This window comes from Tamandua tetradactyla, chromosome 22 (assembly GCF_023851605.1).
Source record: "Tamandua tetradactyla isolate mTamTet1 chromosome 22, mTamTet1.pri, whole genome shotgun sequence".
Taxonomy (NCBI): domain Eukaryota; kingdom Metazoa; phylum Chordata; class Mammalia; order Pilosa; family Myrmecophagidae; genus Tamandua; species Tamandua tetradactyla.
Window position 1 is genome coordinate 36,870,305 of NC_135348.1, and position 17,871 is coordinate 36,888,175.

Genomic DNA, 17,871 nt, shown 5'->3' on the forward strand with positions numbered 1-17,871 from the left:
TCCTATTCACCACTTCTAGCTCCACTAATATGGTTTTCATAGTTTATAACCTGCTTTCAACATTGAACTGCAAATCCAGGTAGGGGCAGATAGAGTTCACATCTGAAGACTTGGTCGTTTTTATTATGACATTTAAACTGCTTCCACATTGATATAGCACACATACACTTTCTCATACAGTGAGGCAAGTGTTGCATAGATTTCCTGGAATTCTAGTTTGAACTAGTCTTCCTACCATAGCCAAATACAAGATATGAGTAGTAATCACGTCTGATTTCCTGAGCGGCTATTTGGTTTCAAGGATTATGCCATACAAGATTGATTACGTAGTGCTCAAGTCAATATGTGATCTGTGTTCTCATGGAGATGAGTCAAGAAAGAATGGAAAGGAAGGCATCTATTTTTTTAGAAAAAATGTTCTAGATTTTTGTGAGTGAAAGTAATAGGGAGTCTTAGCATAGCCTGGTATATAATAAGTTATGTCCCTAGGAAGGTAACTATATGTGGAGATAGATGAGGAAAATGGTGGTGACCAGGGAAAGACAGTGAGCATGCAGACAAAAGAAGAGTATGGTCAATGACACTAAATCTGGAATATATTTGATGTTTGAAAACTGGAGAAATATGCTGATATTATGTCTGGGCCTCAAGGAGGAAAAGGGAGACTGCAGGTAATTGGGCTGCAGTGAGTCAATGAACAGATCATACAGAGTATATCAGAGTGTGAAGGATATAAATTTCAGTCTAAGAACACTTGAAAGGAGCCTTAGTATTTAAGCATGGTGGGACATGGGCACACTTGCTATTTAAGTAAATGATTCTGACTGATGATGGAGAACAGTTCAGAGTGGGGTTATGAGATTGGAAATGTTGGATGGATATGAAAAGGATTAGGAAGCAATGACAATAGCTCAGAGAAAAAGCTGACTATAGTTTGGATGTGTATAGCCAAATTGATGGTGGGCCAAACTCCTGGATTAGAGATAAATTTTGTAGTGAAAATAAACAAGATTTTATGATGGATGGAGTTAGAGGTGGTGATGCCAACCACGAAGATGCTGGCACCCAGGTAGAGAGGAGTAAGTGATAGGGATGGCTGTTTCATAGGGTCTCAGAGCCACGAGGATAGAAGGAGGCAGGCACAGTAATTAAACGTGCAGGCACTCTGATTTGGACGTCTTATGATCAAATTTCAGCTCTATTACTTGCAAGTCATGCAATCTCTAGAAGTTCCAAAGATGCAGATATTATGCTCCTGCTTTGCAACTGACAATGACACTTGTCAGCAAGTAGAAGTTATTTAACAACAAGTACCGGAATAGACATCCATCTCTTGACTCCCTGATGAAGATAATTAAATTCTCAAGACAAGAAAGATTAAGGAATACATGAGGCTTACTACACAGGTGCTTCTCCATCAATTTATCTTGGATGTCTTTCTATATTAACACATATGGACATGTTGTGCTTTTCAGTGTTCACATATTGCAATATTGCATGGTTCTGATATTATTTATTTAATAAGGAAATGAAAATATTGATTATGAAGCCAAATCTGATCAATTGTTTGGAACGTATTATAGCATATATTCTCCTTTACGCCTCCATTTCTGACTCTGTAAATGGTGATCTGAGAGTGTCGGTATATGGACTAATGACACAATGTAAAAAGATAGATATTTGGCACAGTAATCAACACTCTATAAATAAACAGTGAAGTATACAGTGAAAGTTAGGTATCAAACTATACTGAAATGGTCTATAAAGATCTATCCTTTCCTCCTCATCTTTCCAAAATCACAGGTGGCACTCTTCCCTTTTCAAATGGCACCCTAGGGATACCAGCCACCTTTTATTTTGTCTGGCACACTGTAATCAGTTCTGTGGCAGTGCCAGTTTTTCAAGTTGCCAGAAATTAATTTTCTTCTGCTCCCTGTCTTCACCTACTTCATATTTACTCATCCTTGAGGTTTCACTCAAATGTCAAATTCCTCAGAGGAATATTTTCTAACTCCAAAACTCAAAAAGTTCTCTCTCTCAGGGTCACCAAAACTTTACAATTATTGGAAATAGGAAAGTATACATTTATGAGTTTCCTTGATTAACATCCAAAATTTTCTACCAGACAGCAAATTTTTGAAGGGATCAATTATAATGCTTAACATTCTTCCCAGGGCACCTAGTGAAATGTCTGCAATGTGATAAAAAATCAACAAACATTTATTGGATCAATTAACTACCACTGATAAAAAAATACAGGGAAAAGAATCATTCATAGGGATAAAAAGCATCAGTTCAATTATGGATATACTGAATTTGAGAAGTATGTGAGCTATTTAAATGGAAATTTTACTTTTCCTTTCCAAAATCATGTTTACTGATGGGGAAAAAGAAAGAGGCAAAGAGTCCTAGACTTACTCTGAGACAGTGGATATAAATACTCCCCAACAAGTTAGAGTTTTAAGTATTACTGGTCTTGAGAAATACGGCAGCAGTCTTCAGAGTGTAAGGGAGAGAAGAAAATGTGGGAGGTAATCACAGTTAACTGGAATGTTAGCTGCCATTATTTATAGATAGAAACCCTAATTTATTGGTGAGGGAAGCATATCCGTATGTGAACAAGCATCATTTAATTCAGAATTATGTATAATTAGTTATCAAATAAACTGGGCTTCTAATTTATAATGTTTTCTGTTAAGAAGGTGTATTAGTTAGGGTTCTCTAGAGAAACAGAATCAACAGGAAATACCCGTAAATACAAAATTTATAAAAGTGTCTCACGTAACCATGGGAATGCAGAGTCCAACATCCGCAGGGCAGGCTGTGAAGCTGAGGACTCCAATGGAGGGTCTAGACGAGCTCCACAGGAGAGGCTCACCAGCCAAAGCAGGAAGAGAGCCTGTTTCTTCTGAATCCTCCTTAAAAGGCTTCCTATGATTAGATTAAGCATCACTCATTGCAGAAGACTCTCCCCTTGGATGATTACAAATGGAATCAGCTGTGGATGCAGCTGACATGATCATGATTTAATTCTATGAAATGTCCTCATTGCAACAGACAGGCCAGCGCTTGCCCAACCAGACAAACAGGTATCACCACCTGGCCAAGTTGACACATGAACCTGAGCAGGACAGAAGGATTCTGTGTTTATTTGGTATTCTGTGTCCTCACAATGTTTAAGAGAATATGGCCTATGGAATTCTTCTGTTTGTAAGTAATATTATGCATTTTTGAAAAAGTTCACATTCTAAAAAATCAGGTAGTGAAGTCAAGTACTGAAATCAGGGTAAAATCAGTACCTGATATGGGAAAATAGAGACAATTATGCAAAATCCATGAAATTTTTGAATCAGATCAATTTAAAAAATCACCAAAGTAAATAAAATTTTAAAAACTGTGCTAAATATCTGTTCATACTTGCAGCTAGAATTACAATTTTTAGGCCCTCTGCATGGAATTCAAGGTGCCCAGATAGCTTCTCCATATTTAGAGAAAACACCAGCACAAGTGATTGCTCTTATTTTCATAAAATTGGGCTAAAATATCCCCTGATACCGTTGCAGCAGTAAAGCTTATGGATTTATTTTTTCTACTGAAGTTTATGATTGCATTGCATTGATACCATTAACATGTATCAATAACTTATGAACTAATTTTCTTGATAGAAAGTTGTGTTGCGGTAGAACAGACTGTGTTAGATAATAGGTTTCAACAACCAATCTGACTTAGCTTCAAAATCAAGATTTTTGATTTCCCTATTAAATAAACAATGTTGGAGCCATCCAATATTGCAGGATGTGATCACTGTAAAGAATAGCATGTCAATATGTGCTAATATAGATACATGTCCAAGATAAATTGAATGAGGGGCACCTGTATGGCAAGCCTCATATATTCTTTAATTTTTCCTATCTCGAGGGGTACAATTTAGTTATCTTTATCAGGGAGTCCAGAGATGTATGTCTGTTTTGGTACCCATTGTTGAATAAATTCTCCTTGCTGCTAAGTGTCATTGTCTGCTAATTGCAAAGGAGGAGCATAATACCTGCATCTTTGGAACTTCCAGAGACCATCTCACCAGACTTTCCTTAATCTGAATATACGTGGACCAAGATAATGGTAATGTTCACGCAATTCTTCATTAAAGGTGTGAAAGTTCATGTTTCAAAACTGAAAAAAATGTGCACATGTGTGGGGTTGGGGAGTGTGTTGTAAATACTTGGATTTGTTTCATTAGTATAACTACTTTATATATTATCATTGTAATATGAGTGGGGTGTGGTCTCCTTGACTTCAGGAAGTCATTAAATATGACCGAGTTATAAAATTCTCTAATCTACATTCAGTTCCTTTCTCTTTCTACCAGGTCTTTTCATTTTTATCTCCTTCTCACCAAGTATTCCTTTGTTTCCCATTTCCAGCAACTTATCTTCTCTCTCCTTAGAGTTGATCAACTCCCAATTATTGAGTTGGTAATATATGCATTTGATTTTAGGAAAAAGAACTGCCTCAGTCTTGGGTAGACATCTCTTATGGATTCTCCTCAAGTCCATCTCCTATCACAGAACTAGATTTTATTCTACTCTCAAAATACATTAAAAAAAATAGTTTTGCCTTTAACTCAGCAGTTACTCATTAAAAATGAGGATTGGACTTTGTTTTGTAAAACTTCCCTTGACTTCTATAGTTCATCTGAGAAAAGATCATTCCATCACATGGGTGCACTCATTCCCCAAATAAGGAAATAACTAGCCTGTAGACATCACCCCTGAGAATTATTCCCTTGCCATGAAAGTAGCACTGTCAATGGAGGGATAGAAAAGTATACTGCCTTTACTCTTAGGACTACGGTTTCAATGCACTGGAGAAATTTCGAAAAACATGGCAATTATCTTACCTTGGGAAAAGCCTTTAATTAATTTATTCAGTTAGTCAGTCATTCGACAATTTTTCAATTTAGAGTCTACTCTATTTCATGTTCTATACCAAGTTTTAGTTTTAGTGGTAAGAAACTGTCAAAGTCTGTGCCCTCATGAAACTGACACATTAATTAAGGATGGTAATCCTGAAATTATTTCATCCTTAATAAATATATCTTAAGCCATTTTGCATATGAATAACCTTGAATACTCAGGAAGCTATTGTTCATGAAAATATTTGATTTTATGATCATGTTCTTACCACCTTTTAAAACTTATTTGGATAATTTTAGACTTGTTTAATTGCACAGAGTAGACACAAAGTACTCTACTCAACTCATCCCAAGGTTAACATCTTCCATATCATGTAAACCTCATTGAACGAAGGAAAGTAACATTGATACAGTAATATCAATTAATCATCACTTTTTTGTAGTTCTTCATGATCTTCTTGTCATTTTGGATGAATATTTACTAGCTACTATGTGCCTCAGTTTGACTTTGATATTTACTCATGATTAGATTGAAGTTTGGGTTTGGGAGGGCAAGACAACCATAAAAGTGCTAGTGTGCGCTTCTTAGTGAATTATGCCTTATTATTGGCTATGTAAACTTTGCATGTTTGGGGGGTGTCTGCCAAGTTTCTCCAATATAAAATTATTATTTTTCTCTTTATAAGTAATAAGTATACATAGACAGATACTTTGAGAGTTTTGTAGATATCCTCTTTCTCATCACAGTTTTGTCCACTAATTTCAGCATCCATTAATGGGCTTGCTTCTAGCAGGCACTGGGGATTGAACCCAGGTCTCCGACATGACGGGAGAAAACTCTGCCTGCTGAGCCACCCCCAACAATCATTTTAAAGCTTGTGCTTTGTCATTCTGTATTGAGGAACACTTTTTGACCCATTTGACTTATGTTTTTATTCTATTTTTTTATCATTTATGCCTGTTCATTGATATGCCTAGAATTTTGGGGGAGATTGCAAGACAATAAGATGAAAATGTTCAGTTCTGTAAGTATTTATTTCCCTCAGAAACATTCAGTATGTGACTTCCTTCGTCCCTCCATGCACTGAAATGATTTAAGACTCAGTTTTCAGTCACTGTGCAGAATTAAAATATTTCTTCTCCTCTTTTCTCTTAGAGGATGCCCTTTATGGATCTCCACTGACTGCAGCAGTTATTTATTAGGTTCCTTCTCTTTGTTAGACCCTTATATACAAGTCTTGCTTACACTACAACATCCAAATTAACAAAGCCATTGCTTAGCTTTTTTTAGGCTTCTAGGAGATGCTTTGTGTTTGATATGATTCACCTCCTACCCCATACATTTTGCACTTGGGAATCAGTAACTTCCATCATAGAAAACAGTACATAGAATTTATTTGCTGAGAATCTAATATCAATCTCCCCAGCCTAGAGAGATGGCTGAAAATTCTGGTCCACAGATACCCACTTTACCCCTGCAATCAGCATTGTAAGACCCACATTAATATGTTTTCCTTCACTCCAAGAACTTAATGACTCCTATCCTTTCTGCATTATGTTCTTTTCTGATTCCTTTAAACAGCTGGGTTTTTGTTTTGGTTTCTTTTCATTTTTGTCCAGCTTGATAATTGCTATCAGCAAGAAGTTTTGTCTGATACAGTCTACTGCCTTATGGCGAGGACAGTAACTCTCAGTGTGTCATTTGAATCATTATTAGACTGGAAGTAAAGATATTATAATATTTAGCTATAATTGCTGCTGTTATTAATATAATAGTAATAGTAATATCAAAAGGGGTGTATGAGTATTCAGTGGTAGAATTCTCACCTGCCATGCAGGAGACTCGAGTTCAATTCCCAACCCCATACACTCAAAAAAAAAAATCAATGAATGTTGCTGCAATAATGGGATATTCACATGGAAAAGAATGAAATATAACCCCTCCTCACTATATAGCATGCAAAAAGAAATACTCATTATAGTCTCGACATGCATGTAGGTTATAGAGTAGAAAATGTTTTATGATGTAAACTTTTGGTTTTATTTCATTACTTAATTTTTCCCCATCTATATTCTATTGGTTTCTTCTGAGAGCATTAGAAAATCACTTTGCAGATGTTGCCAAGGTTGAATGATGCTTGAATTAACTTCCTTAAACAAAAAATATTGTCTTCAATCTTGATATTTGAAAAAATTGTTCTGCCTGATTTGGCTTCTGCCTTTACTTCTACATGGATTCTTACATCTGTTAAAGAGCACATAATTATATCTCATCTAGTTACAATGCCAGTTATTATGAACAAAAACTATCATTCAAATTACTGTTAATATCTATATTCACTATCATATGTAGATGACATTTCTATGCAATTTGTGTAATCTTGTTTGCATTACATGCAATAATCTATTAGCAAGTTGAAGAATAAAGTTTTATTTATTATTGCAATAATAAAAGACTGCAATAATTCATTAAGATTATGAAACCTACTAAGCTCATATTTGAAAAATGTGGGCAACTTAAAGCAATCAAATATATGCTGGAAAAGATGGACAGTTAATATGGCAGTAAAGAAAGTACATGATCTAGATTAATTTAGGAGGGACACTTTCCTAATTTAAGACTTTTAATGATTATAGTTATTTGTGTAATTAGAAAAAAATGAGTAATAGATTAGGATTGTTTGGGGATGTTAGCATTCCTCTTATTGAATAAAAAAATCTAAAAATAGCAATTAATTTGTTGGATAAAAAATTATATTAGACCCTGGGTCTGTCAAGAAAACATTTATTTGGGAGAATTTTTCACATCTCAAGTGGATCAGTTAAAAGTAGAATGTTAAATTTGCCTTATCAAAATCCTTGAAGGCCAAAAATCCCTACATAATATAGGTCATTATAAAATTTTAATAAAAAAAATCCAAGAAGGTCAAAATTTACTACATCATATAGATCATTATAAAATTTTAATCTTCAATCCAGATGCAACAACAAATCAAAGAAGTAATTAATTTAAGTTACTTTGAATAGAAACTTCAAACACCAGAATTTCGATCTTTGATTTTGATTTTTGAATCTGGCCTGGTCTTTGTCTGAGTTTTGATTTTTAGTCTTAGACAGATGGTATCTGACCAAAACATGCTATTGTTTCACTCCAACAATAATTTCTATTCCAGGTATTATGAAACTTTTTGGTAATGAATGGTGATGATAGAACCATGGTGAATGTAAACAGCACCCAATTATAATTTGAATGCAGTTAAAAGGGAAAATGTTACTAGATGTGTTAGTCAGGGTACTATAGAGAAACTGAACTAACGTGTCTCTGTAAACATGCAGCCATAAGAATGGAAGAGTCCAGAATCCGGAGGGCAAGCTGTGAAGGTGGCGGCTCCAATGAAGGGTCTGGATGAACTCCACAGGGGAGGTTTGCTGGCTGAAGAAGCAGTGAAAAGAGTCTCTATTTTTCTTTAAAAGTCTTCAACTGATTGGATTATCTCATTGTGGGAGACATGCCTTAGTTGATCACAGATGTAATCAGCCACAGATGCAATCAACTGGCTGATGATTTAATACACCAGCCTTCCGGTTTATCAACCAGCCACAAAATGTCCTTGCAGCAACAGTCAGACCAGTGCTTTCCTGACCACACATCTGGGCATAATCACTTGGCCAAGTTGACAAAAGAACCAAATCATCACACCAGAATAGACATTTAATAAAAATGACAATGACATAGGACTGTTAAACACTGACAGGGAACCCTAATGCAAACCATGGTCTATTGTAAATTGTAATATTGTAACAATATAATCTCACTAAGTAGGTGTTAATATTGAGGGGGAGGATGATATATGGGAATTTCTGTATTCTCTGTGTGATTTTTCTGTAAACATACAACTTCTGCAATAAGAATAATGAAATATAAGACTAACCCACCATGGGAGAATTATAAAGCTACTGAGATGAAGAATAATTATGCCTATCTGACCACCATATCTTCCTTTTCGATCTGAATTATAACAGTACATGCACAGCCATAGTATTTAAATTATGTCATGCCCTGAGCCAAACATTTTCTATCAGAATAGATCCACTTCTCACCTTGCAGCATGCTTTATCTTAAAACCATCGAAGAGTCTCTTGCGTGTATTTTTCCAGGTACTCTGAAAAATCAGAGTACCTTTTGTTTTTAAATTAAAGAACTTGTGAGTTTATAGAAAAATCATACATCAAGTACAGGATCATTATACATCACTCTATTCTTAACATGCCTTGATGTGATTAATTTATTACCATTGATGAAAATACATCTTACAAATTGTACTATTAAATATAGTCCGTGGCTTAACTTAGGGTTCTTGTTTGCATTGTGCAGTTCCATGGATTTTTTTTTTTAATTTAATGTTTATTATAGTAACATACATATATAGCTAACATTTACCCTTTTAAGAAGATTCACATCTATAATTCAGGGGTATTTATTTTCTTTACAATGATGTGCTACCATCACCATTATTGATTAACAAAATTTGTTCAATGTCCCAAACAAAGACTATATTTTGAGCCTTAGCTCCATATTCCTAGTCCCACCCTGCCCCCTGGTAAGAAACATTCTGGGTTCTGATACTCTAAGTTTACTTATTCTACTTATTTCAAAGCAGTAAGATCATATAATATCTGCCCTTTTGTGCCTGGTTTATCACTCTTAACATGATGGCATTGTGTGTATCAGCACTTCATTCCTTTTTACAGCTGAACAATATTCCATTACGTGTATATATATATGCAACATCTAATTATTTGGACACGTGTGTTGGTCCCATCTTTTAGCAACTGTGAATTGTCCAAGTCCCTGCTTTCAATTCTTTTGGGTATATGCCTAGTAGCTGAGTCATATAATGATTTTAATAATTGTAATAATTTTTATAGGACTTGCCAAACTGTCTTCCACAGTGACTCAACATTTGACATTGCCACCAGCAAGAAACAAGCATTCCTATTTCTCCACATCCTCTCCAACAATTGAAACTTTCTGCTTTTATTTATTTATTTATTTGTTTTAATAGTAGCCATTCTAGTGTATGTGAACTGGTATCTCACTGTGGCTTTATGGTATCTCACTGTGGCTTTATTATAACTTCTTTTTTTTGCATGGGCAGGCTCCAGGAATAAAACTTGGATCTCTCATATGGCAGGTAAGAATCCTGCCACCACTGAGCCACCATTCTACTGCCCTATTATTGTGGCTTTGATTTGCACTTCCTTGATGGCTAGTAATGTTAAGCATCTTTTTATGTTCTTTCTGGCCATTGTTTCTTTGGGGGAATGCCTATTTCTCCAAATATCTATTGAAATGTCTATTCAAGTCTTGTCCATTTTTTAATTGGGTTGTTTCACTTCCTGTTTTGGCATTGAAGAATTTCTTTATATACTCTGGATACTAAATCCTTATCATATATTGCTTCAAATTGTTTTAAAATGTATTGTAGATTATTGCTTTATTTTTAAGATAAAGTCTTTTGAGGAACTAAAATTTTTAATTCTGATGCCTTCCCATCGATCTTTTTCTTCTGTTGCTTGTGCTTTGAGTGCAAAATCTAAGAAATCACTAACACAAAGACCAGAAGATGCTGCCCTGTCTATTCCTCTAAGAGTTTAATAGATCCAGTTCTTAATATTTAAGTCTCTGTTTGATTTTGAGTTGATTTTAGTAAAAACTGAGAGGTAGGGGTTCTCCTTTATTCTTCTGCAAAAGAAGATACAGTTTTCCTAACACCTCCTGTTGAAGAGGTTATTCTTTACCAATTGTGTGGTCTTTGCCCCCTTGTCCAGTATCGGTTGTTCATAACTTAAGGGCTGATTTCTGATCTCTCAGTTTGATTGCATTGGTCTATATGTTTGTACATGTGCCAATACCAGGCTGTTTTAATTACTATGCCTCATAATAAATGTTAAGATCCTGAAGTTTGGGTCTTTCATATTTGTTCTTCTTTTTCAAGATGGTTTTGGATATTTGGGGATATATAATTTAATGAATGACCTTTGTGTTTCTGAAAAGTAGGTAGTTGGAATTTTGATTGGGATTGTGTTTAATCTTTAAGCAACTTTGGGTAGAACTGACATCTTAACAATACATAGTTTTCTAATCCATAAACACCCAATGTCCTTCCATTTATTTAGATCATGGATTTCTTTTAGCAATATGTTGTAGTTTTTATGTAAAAGTCCTTTAAAGCTTTGTTTATTTATTCCTAGATGTTTGATTATTTTGGTTACTGATTTAAATGGAACCATCTCTTGATTTCTTCTCCACATTGTTCATTACTAGTGTATAGAAACACTACTGATATTTTTTGTTGACCTTGTATCCCACCACTTTGCTGAATCAGTTATTAGCTCTAAGAGCTTTGTTACAGATTTTTCAGGATTTTCTATATATTGAATCATGTCATCTGCACATAAGAAAAGTTTGATTTCTTCCTTTCTGATTTGGTTGGCTTTTATTTCTTTTTCTTGCCTAAGTGCTCCAGCTAGAACTTCATTACAATGTGAAAAAGAGTGGTGACAGTGAGCAACCTTTTTCCTGATCTAAGAAGTAAGGCTTTCAGTCTTTCACTATGAAGTGTGATGGCTTTTCACATATGCCCTATATTGTGTTGAGGATGTTTCCTCCTAGTCATAGTTTTTTGTTTGTTTGTTTTCATCAGGATGAGATGCTGGATTTTCTCAAGTGCCTTTTCTTCAACGATTGAAATGATTGCTTTTTTCCCCTTTGTTTTATAAATATGGCATATTACATCAATTGATTTTTTTTATATTTAGAAAACCTTGCATAGGATAAATCCTGGGATTTATCCTGGGATAAATCCCATTAGATGATGGTGTATAATTCTTTCAATGTGTTGTTGGATTCTGTTTCCTAGTATTGTGTTGAGGATAATTGCATCTATATGCATAAGAGAATTTAGTCTGTAATTTTTCTTTCCTTTTGGTGTCTTTATTTGCTTAGGCATGAGGATGATGTTGGCCTCATAGAATGAATTAGGGGGCATTTCCATTGCTCTTCAATTTTTTTTGAAAAGTTTGAACAGGATTGCTGCTAATTGTTTTTGGAATGCTTGATGAAACTCTCCTGCGTAGCCATCTGGTTCTGGGCTTCTCTTTGTTTGGAGGATTCTGATTACCAACTCAATCTCATTATCATTTATTGGTTTATTGAGATCAGCTATCTCTTCTTCAGCCAATGTAGGTAGTTTGTGTGTTTCTAGGAATTTGTCCATTTCATGGAGGTGATCTAATTTGCTGACAAGGTGCTGGTCATTGTTTCCCCTTACAGTCCTTTTTTATTTCATTGGGGTCATTAGTAATGTCCACCTTTTCATTTCTACTGTTAATTATTTTTGTCCTCATCTTTCCTTCATTAATCTAGCTAAAGTTTTATCAATTTTATTGTCCTATTCGAAGAACCAACTTTTGTTTTTGTAGATTCTTTATTTCATTTGTCTCCTTTTTAATCCCTATGATTTCATTTCTACTTCTCATTATGAAGTCAGTGTGCTGTTCTAGTTCACTAGCTGCCGGAATGCAATATACTAGAAACAGAATGACTTTTAAAAAGGGGCATTTAATCAGTTGCTAGTTTACAATTCCAAGGTTGAGAAAATCCCAATTAAAATGAGTCCATAGAACTGTACAATCTAAGGCATCCAGGGAGAGATACCTTGGTTCAAGAAGGCCGATAAAGTTCTGGGTATCTGGAAGGGCACATGGCGAACATGGCATCATCTGTTAGCTTTCTCACCTGGCTTCCCATTTCATAAAGCTCCCCGGGAGATATTTTCCTTTTTCATCTCCAAAGGTCGCTGGCTAGTGGACTCTGCTTCTCATGACTGTGTCATTCTGCTCTGCTCTCTCTGAATCTCTCTCCAAAATATTTCCTCTTTTATAGGATTCCAGCAAACTAATCAAGACCCACCCAAATGGGTGGAGACATGTTGTCATCTAATCCAGCTCAACAGCCACTCTTGACTAAATCACATCTTCAGGGAGATGATCTAATTACAGTTTCAAACATACAATACTGAATAGGAATTAGAAGAAATGGCTGCCTGTACAAAATGGGATTAGGATTAAAACATGGCTTTTCTAGGGTACATACATCATTTCAAACCAGCACGTTTGCTGTTCATTTTCTAGCACTTCCAGTCTGGGTGTTTGGTCTCTGATTTGGAATCCTTTTTTTTTTTTTTTTCTTTCAGTGTAAGCATTTAGAATTTTTAATTTTCCTCTCAGCACTGCCTTTGCTGCAACTCATAGTTTTGGTATGTTGTATTTTCATTTTCCTCAAGATATTTTCTAAACTCCCTTGTGATTTCTTCTTCTACAAATTTGTTGCTTTAAGTATATATTGTTTAATATCTCTTTGAGGTTCTTGTAACAGAATATCACAAATCACCAAACGTCCTCAACATCTGCATGTAATATGCTCTACTTTCCCCTCAAATAGAAAAATCAACAATAAAATACTGCAGTCATTATTTACCATACATGTGGAAACAGTATGCACATATATCCTCACCTTTAGCAGAGTAGTGTTTAACTAAGCAGTCTAATTCTCAATATTAAATTTAGGCAGCACCTTTGCTTGTATGGTTGTCTGTTTCCACTATTCAACAAAATGAAAAATAATGGAATGTTAAAATTCTCTAGAGGCAAAGCCAAGGTTAAGAATCTTTACAAACATAGTGCTAAAAAGCTGAGTTTAATGCTATTTTACTCTTCACTGGTTAAGTTCAAATTAATATTTCTTCAAATAAGAAATGTTTATTCCAGTATCCACCTCATCTGTGTGGGTCACTCCTTTCCTAGTGCTTAAAGAAACAGAAAATCAAGGTTCAGGTATTGACCTCAACCACACAATACAAAAAACAAACAAGACCTGCCACAGAACTCATAGTATGATTTGATCTTTCAACAGCACAGTCATGAAAGAATTAAAAACTGTTACAATACAATGTGTCCCCTTGGTTTCTTCATCCCTATGCCATTTGCCTCCTTCACCCCACGCCAACTCCCAAACTCATCAAATATGTTTTAAAAGGAGGTAAATTAAGATCCCTTGAACACAGGAATCTGAAAAACTGAACCAAAAAGATTTTGTGAAACAATCTTTACCAGTTACATCTTGGATAGAAATTTTTTTTTTTTTTTTTATCCCTTCATCTCCAATTATCCCTTCTCTTTTTTTTTTTTTAATTAACGGAAAAAAAGAAATTAACCCAACATTTAGAGATCATACCATTCTACACATGCAATCATTAATTCTTAACATCATCACATAGATGCATGATCATCATTTCTTAGTACATTTGCATTGGTTTAGAAGAACTAGCAACATAACCGAAAAAGATATAGAATGTTAATATAGAGAAAAAAATAAAAGTAGTAATAGTAAAATCAAAACAAAACAACACAAAACAAAACAAAAACCTATAGCTCAGATGCAGCTTCATTCAGTGTTTTAACATGATTACTTTACAATTAGGTATTATTGTGCTGTCCATTTTTGAGTTTTTGTATCTAGTCCTGTTGCACAGTCTGTATCCCTTCAGCTTCAATTACCCATTGTCTTACCCTGTTTCTAACTCCTGCTGAACTCTGTTACCAATGACATATTTCAAGTTTATTCTCGAATGTCCGTTCACATCAGTGGGACCATACAGTATTTGTCCTTTAGTTTTTGGCTGGATTCACTCAGCATAATATTCTCTAGGTCCATCCATGTTATTACATGGTTCATAAGTTTATCTTGTCTTAAAGCTGCATAATATTCCATCGTATGTATATACCACAGTTTGTTTAGCCACTCTTCTGTTGATGCAGATTTTGGCTGTTTCCATCTCTTTGCAATTGTAAATAATGCTGCTATAAACATTGGTGTGCAAATGTCCGTTTGTGTCTTTGCCCTTAAGTCCTTTGAGTAGATACCTAGCAATGGTATTGCTGGGTCGTATGGCAATTCTATATTCAGCTTTTTGAGGAACCGCCAAACTGCCTTCCACAGTGGTTGCACCCTTTGACATTCCCACCAACAGTGGATAAGTGTGCCTCTTTCTCCGCATCCTCTCCAGCACTTGTCATTTTCTGTTTTGTTGATAATGGCCATTCTGGTGGGTGTGAGATGATATCTCATTGTGGTTTTGATTTGCATTTCTCTAATGGCCAGGGACATTGAGCATCTCTTCATGTGCCTCTTGGCCATCCGTATTTCCTCTTCTGAGAGGTGTCTGTTCAAGTCTTTTTCCCATTTTGTAATTGGGTTGGCTGTCTTTTTGTTGTTGAGATGAACAATCTCTTTATAAATTCTGGATACTAGACCTTTATCTGATATATCATTTCCAAATATTGTCTCCCATTGTGAAGGCTGTCTTTCTACTTTCTTGATGAAGTTCTTTGATACACAAAAGTGTTTAATTTTGAGGAGTTCCCATTTATTTATTTCCTTCTTCAGTGCTCTTGCTTTAGGTTTAAGGTCCATAAAACCGCCTCCAGTTGTAAGATCCATAAGATATCCCCCAACATTTTCCTCTAACTGTTTTATGGTCTTAGACCTAATGTTTAGATCTTTGATCCATTTTGAGTTAACTTTTGTATAGGGTGTGAGAGATGGGTCTTCTTTCATTCTTTTGCATATGGATATCCAGTTCTCTAGGCACCATTTATTGAAGAGACTGCTCTGTCCCAGGTGAGTTGGCTTGACTGCCTTATCAAAGATCAAATGTCCATAGATGAGAGGGTCTATATCTGAGCACTCTATTTGATTCCATTGGTCGATATATCTATCTTTATGCCAATACCATGCTGTTTTGACCACTGTGGCTTCATAATATGCCTTAAAGTCAGGCAGCGCGAGACCTCCAGCTTCGTTTTTTTTCCTCAAGATGTTTTTAGCAATTCGGGGCACCCTGCCCTTCCAGATAAATTTGCTTATTGGTTTTTCTATTTCTGAAAAATAAGTTGTTGGGATTTTGATTGGTATTGCATTGAATCTGTAAATCAATTTAGGTAGGACTGACATCTTAACTATATTTAGTCTTCCAATCCATGAACACGGTATGCCCTTCCATCTATTTAGGTCTTCTGTGATTTCTTTTAGCAGTTTTTTGTAGTTTTCTTTATATAGGTTTTTTGTCTCTTTAGTTAAATTTATTCCTAGGTATTTTATTCTTTTAGTTGCAATTGTAAATGGGATTCGTTTCTTGATTTCCCCCTCAGCTTGTTCATTACTAGTGTATAGAAATGCTACAGATTTTTGAATGTTGATCTTGTAACCTGCTACTTTGCTGTACTCATTTATTAGCTCTAGTAGTTTTGTTGTGGATTTTTCCGGGTTTTCGACGTATAGTATCATATCGTCTGCAAACAGTGATAGTTTTACTTCTTCCTTTCCAATTTTGATGCCTTGTATTTCTTTTTCTTGTCTAATTGCTCTGGCTAGAACCTCCAACACAATGTTGAATAATAGTGGTGATAGTGGACATCCTTGTCTTGTTCCTGATCTTAGGGGGAAAGTTTTCAATTTTTCCCCATTGAGGATGATATTAGCTGTGGGTTTTTCATATATTCCCTCTATCATTTTAAGGAAGTTCCCTTGTATTCCTATCTTTTGAAGTGTTTTCAACAGGAAAGGATGTTGGATCTTGTCGAATGCCTTCTCTGCATCAATTGAGATGATCATGTGATTTTTCTGCTTTGATTTGTTGATATGGTGTATTACATTAATTGATTTTCTTATGTTGAACCATCCTTGCATACCTGGGATGAATCCTACTTGGTCATGATGTATAATTCTTTTAATGTGTTGTTGGATATGATTTGCTAGAATTTTATTGAGGATTTTTGCATCTGTATTCATTAGAGAGATTGGTCTGTAGTTTTCTTTTTTTGTAATATCTTTGCCTGGTTTTGGTATGAGGGTGATGTTGGCTTCATAGAATGAATTAGGTAGTTTTCCCTCCACTTCGATTTTTTTGAAGAGTTTGAAGAGAATTGGTACTAATTCTTTCTGGAACGTTTGGTAGAATTCACATGTGAAGCCATCTGGTCCTGGACTTTTCTTTTTATTGGATAGAAATTTAAAATAAGCAAACATGTACTTTAGACCTGGGAGAAATCAAACAAAAAAAATGCATGTCTTACCTTGGTCAACTGCATGAGAATCATATCAGTTTTAAAGGCAGTATGGTTTAGAGTTCCGAAATGCGTGTATACAGTTTCTGGTTCTAAATTTTACTAATTGGGCAACATAAATCAAGTTACAAAACTTCTTAAGATCATAGTGATTTTACCCGTAAAATTGGAATAATAAAATGTTTCCAGTCTATCTCATTGACTATTGAAAAAATATAATATTGAACATACTGAAAACGTTTTGACAATTTGAGTAAGTGATGTATAATACTTAATCCACTGCTATAAATAGATACTAAGTATATATTGTAATATTTTCTGCACTACGGCTTTCAAATATGACTCTAAATAGCAGACACAGTTTCTAGGCTTTTTGTAAAAATCTTCTCACAATCTTTTTGACTTATAACCAGATAGAAAAATGTAAACTTGTGAGTTAGATCGATCATTAATTCTTCATATTACATTGCATATTTTAATAGATCAATGAAGATCTAGAAAATTATAGAAAACTAGAATTTAGAGAAAAGCAAAATAGTATAATTTCAGAAACATACCAATAACACATATTTATACCACTTAATTACAGTTTAGACAATAACAATAGCCACACCTGGAGGCCAGTTAAAATTTGGCATCTTTAATTTTGCTCTGGAAAATACGTGCAACTTCTTTTCTGTTTTTCACCTGGTTGGAAATTCATTGGCAGAAGACAATCTAACCTATAACTTGTTATCAGGAGAATTTACTGAACATGTTTATATAGAATT